Genomic DNA, 5,389 nt, shown 5'->3' on the forward strand with positions numbered 1-5,389 from the left:
GGAGAGGAAGGACAAGAAATACATACTACGGTGTCCAGTGGCACTCCAAAAGTGCTCAATAGAGATAACTCCATCAATCAACACCATAACAGCAAAAATATGCAGTGCTACTGAATCCAACACTGAGGGGCAGCCCCCTCACGAAGGGAAATAATTATTTCCCTACCCTCCAAAATCACTCTCATCTCATGAATACACCTACTAGCATAATCATTTGAAATGTAAGGGGTGCAAACAATGCAGACTTTAGACGCAACTTTAGGGAACTTGTCAACAACAATAATCCATGCATGGTGGCACTATTGGAGACAAAAATGGACAACCATGCAAGCCTTAGGGTAGATTTCAACTTCTCTGATTATATAGAAAATCCAGTTGTAGGCCGAGCTGGAGGAATGGTGATCATGTGGGTTGACACATTGGTAGCTGTGGAGAGAGTTAGGCAAACTAACCAAGAGCTTCATGCACTAGTCCAAGTATTGCCAAATCATAATCCTTGGCTTTTTAGTTCTATTTATGCTAGCAACTCCTTGGTAAATAGATTAGACTTATGGAATAACCTTAAAAACATTTTTGCAAATTATAAAGGATCCTGGCTGATGGGTGGTGATTTCAACGATGTACTAAATCAAAATTAGAAATGGGGAGGCAGAAGTGTTAACAGAAATAGATCTTCAAATTTTAGGTCTTGTGTCAACCACTGTAACTTAATTGATCTAGGTTTTGCAAATGAGTCCTGGCTAGAACAATACCCTTCAGTGCTAGTTACTCATCTCCCAAAAATATACTCAGATCACAACCCTTTACTACTTAGACTTACAAACACTAGGACATTTACCAAAAAACCTTTTAGTTTAGAAAAATATTGGCTAAGCTACTCGGAGTTTAGTAAAATTGTTGAGAAAATCTGGAATAATAGAAACCTTAATGATGCCCAAACTTCCTTCCAAGATAATGTTAGTGAATGGAGTGCCCAAAATTTTGGTAATATCTTTGCTAATAAGAAGAGATTACTTGCTAGAATTAAGGGTATCCAAAACTCACCTAGCTACACCTTTAGCACCTACCTTAGAAACTTAAAACATAGTCTTATTATTGAGTATAACAATATCCTCCGACTAGAGGAAGATCATTGGAATATTAGATCTCGGATAAACTGGCTCAATGAGGGGACGCAAATACAAAAAATTCACATATCTGTCCTTAACAGGCGAAGGCGTAACAGTATCTCCTTTTTCAAAGATAATTCAGATAACTGGATTATAGATCGCCAAAAAATCATTGAACACACATACCTCTACTTCAAAGACATATTCACCACCAACCATACACTGTCGGAATGGAATACTATCAATAGTGCCTCCAAAAGTTTCTCCAATATAAATCTCTCATCTTTAGATATACCTCTAACCACTCATGAAATCATTTCTGCAATATACTCCTTCAAGCCATACAAAGCCCCGGGGCCGGATGGCATGCACCCAATATTCTATCAACGTCACTGGAATATTGTGGATCCTTCTGCTATACGACTATGCGAAGAAGCTTTCTCCCTATCCAGAATCCCCAGGGAAATAAACCAAACTCTTTTCTGCCTCATTCCCAAATTTAAACATGCAAACAATGTCAATAATTTCAGACCAATAGGCCTTTGCAACACCACTTATAAAATAATCACTAAAATAATTGTCAACAGGATCAAGCCTTTTCTTCCTGAACCAATCAGTCCTTGTCAAGCAAGTTTCTTAAAAGGTAGGAGGGCTTGTAATAATGGAATTATTATACAAGAAGTGATCAACCAATTCAAAAAAAGAAAGGGAGAAATGGTCAATTAATTATTAAAATAGACCTTGAAAAAGCTTTTGATAGGTTAGAATGGTCTTTTGTGTACAAGGCCCTCATTTTCTTTAAATTCCCACCAAAAATCACATCCCTGATCATGAACTGCATAACCACTAGTCAAATAGCTATCTTAGTCAATGGGGGCCAAACAAATTACTTTGAACCATCGAGAGGGATCAGACAAGGGGATCCACTATCCCCCTATCTGTTCATCCTTACCATGGAATTGCTATCAGTTTACATACATTACCAAGTCGATATTTTCCTATGGAACCCAATCAAAATTGGACCAAAAGGACCCCTAGTATCACATATCTTTTACGCAGACAACTTAACATTCATGGCCCAAGCAAATAGGAAAACAATCAATTCTATTCATCATTCTCTACAATCTTTTGCTCCCTCTCAGGCCACAAAATCAATAACAATAAATCAAAAATTCTATTCTCCGGCAATTGCTCCACTACCCTAAAAGACTACATAATCAGCCTTTTCAATATTAAACAGACCACCCAATTTGAAAAATATTTGGGCTTCCCAATTATCAATAATAGGCCCAAACCATTGGATTTTCAATTTGTAATTGACAACTTGAGAAATAAGCACTCTAGCTGGAAAACAAACTTCCTGACACTTGCAGGACGAGCAACCCTTGCAAAAGCAGCCCTCAATGCTATCCCTAACCACAACATGCAATACATATCCCTCCCAAAGAAAACCCTTCATCAAATTGACAAAATCCAGCGAGATTTTAGTTGGGGGACAACCGCTACTAAAAGAAAGATCCATTAAGTTTTGTGGGATGTTGCAACCCTTCCAAAGGACCTAGGTGGCCTAGGGATACCAAAAGCATGGCATAAAAACCAAGCCATCCTAGCAGGTCTGGCTTGGAGACTATTCACCAACCCATCCACATTGTGGCCAGATACTCTAATCCAGAACAACTGTAACAGGACCAATATCAAGGTCACCTCCTTCATTTGGCAAAATGTCATGAAAGGGTGGGAAACCATCAACAAGGGACTTTCTTGGGATATTGGAAATGGAAAATCCATAAACTTCTACTACGGCTACTGGGCCCCAAACAAAACGAACATCCGCTCAATCATTCATGGTCCTCTAACCAAAAATGAGAGCAACCTGACTCTTGATCAGATCTGGGTAAATAACCAGTGGGACGGGTCAAAATATCATTTGAACTACCCACCAATATTACCTCAGACATCACTCTCAGCCCCCTCACACAAAACCCTCATGCAGTGGACATACCCCTGTGGATGCCAAACACAAATGGCACCTTTACCACCCACTCAATCTACAAATTACTGCACCAACACATCCCAAAAATAACTGACTATGATTGGATCTGGAAACTACACACCCTAAATAAAATCAAATTTTGCCTATGGCAGTGTTTTAAAAATAGGCTGCCCACAAACTCCTACCTTCAGCAAATCAGAGTTACAATGGAGAATACTTGCGTAATTTGTAAGAGAGCAGAAGAAACCATAACTCACATGTTCCTAAAATGTTCCGTAGCCCAGATATTTTGGGAGACTGTAGGCATGAACACTAATAGCATCCCTCGCAACAAATACTGGCTTTTATCTATTAAAAACCTCCAAATACCGGTTAACCATAGCTTCATAACCTGGGAGGATGTATTTCCTTTTGCAATATGGCACCTCTGGATAAATAGAAACAATAACTGCTTTCATAATTCTTCAAACACCATAAACTATCACATGGTTAATACACGAGCCATTGAATTTAAGCTATTAGCATCCAACTATAAAGGTACAACACACAAAACTCCGGTACACATCAAGTGGTACCCACCACCATCTCATAAGTACAAACTAAATATTGATGCCTCCATGGATAAACATAACACGGGAGGCATTGGGGGTGTAATTAGAAACAGTGGTGGAGACTGGATTATAGGCTTCTTCAACAGGATCAAAGCCCATAACTCCACACATGCAGAATTGCAAGCACTCCAGGCAGGTTTGAATTTGGCATATGAACAACGACTAGCACCACTGGAGATTGACACTGATTCAACGGATATAATTAAGCTGCTTCAACACAATATATCCCCCGTCTATACTAACACTATCTTAGAATGCAGGTACTTGTTGAAGAAACTGGGGAATCCAGTGATCCGGCATAGTTTCCGCGAAGGCAACAAGGTGGCACACTTGTTGTGTAAATGGGGTTCCAAGCATCACCTAAGCTCTACAGCTACTATTTTGCACTCACCTCCGGACGCAGCAAAGAAGGCAATCCAAGATGACAAAAATAAAGTTTTAACTACTAGACTAGTATAAAGCTCTATATGTAATATATTAGCAGTACTTGGGAACCTTAGTATTATCCCTGCTATTACTAACAGCGATGTAATGCCCCCCTAACTTTTTATGAATGAATCTATCCCTATTTCCAAAAAAAAAAAAAACTTGTTAGTACGAACTATTCATATTTTTGAGTTGGAAATAAAATTATTTTTTAATTAATTAAAAGGATAAAAAGTTTCAAAAAAAGTAAAATTGGTAAATTATGAATTTTGAATCCTAAATATTAGTTCATTATATTTTCTTAAATATTGGCATATCCAATTAATTTTTTTCCTTTTTTAAATTTTGAAGGATTTTACAAAAGAGGTTTACTTTGCTTTGAACGATAATGTTAGTAGTTTTGATTTAGTTAAGTTATTACATGTCGGTTGAAGTCTAAATGTAAAGACTTACCCAATTCAAATAAGGAACGAATAGAATAATTTTTTTTAGTTAATTTTAAAAGTCTAAGCATTAGGGAAACAATTAAATAATCATTTTGTTTAGTGTGAAATCAATTTTTAGAGGGTATAAAAGTCGAACAATAATTCACTAAGGGCGTAGTATAGAAATAGATATGGAACGATTTTCCTAACGTTTCTATACATATGTATAATTGATTTAAAGTTCACGAGGGAATAGCTTATTTATTTTTGAAGGGTATTATTGTTACTTTATTTTATATAGTTATTTTAGTCTTTAAATTTTATACTAAAGGCATCACAATCATAAAATAGTACTCCCTCCGGTCCATTTTAAGTAATTTTTTTACCTCTTTTCACACATATTACGGAATTAATCATTTGACATTAATTTAAATGAGATTGATCATATTAACCTTAATTACTCATTGAAAATATAACAAACTACTCCTAGACTCTTTACTCCAAGGACAACTTTGGAAAGAAGAATTTAATTCCCTCTTGATATCTGAAAAAATCAAATATTGTAGACCACAAAAAAAATTAAAAAATTACTTAAAGTGGACAAGGGAGAGTATATTGTCACGCCCCAAAACCGAGGGGCTCGACCGGGCAGCCCCAGCCAAGCGGACCTGGGTGCCTTTCCTATTCCACGTGTTACCCCGCGTTTCCATTTCCCATTAACCAAGTGAAATAGCCATTTATAAATTTAAACACATTCTTACGAGATTTACATAGCATACATAGTTACTTAGCGTGGTTTACAAGTTATACTGCCCAAAATACATA

Source organism: Nicotiana sylvestris, chromosome 9, assembly GCF_000393655.2.
Source record: "Nicotiana sylvestris chromosome 9, ASM39365v2, whole genome shotgun sequence".
Lineage (NCBI taxonomy): Eukaryota > Viridiplantae > Streptophyta > Magnoliopsida > Solanales > Solanaceae > Nicotiana > Nicotiana sylvestris.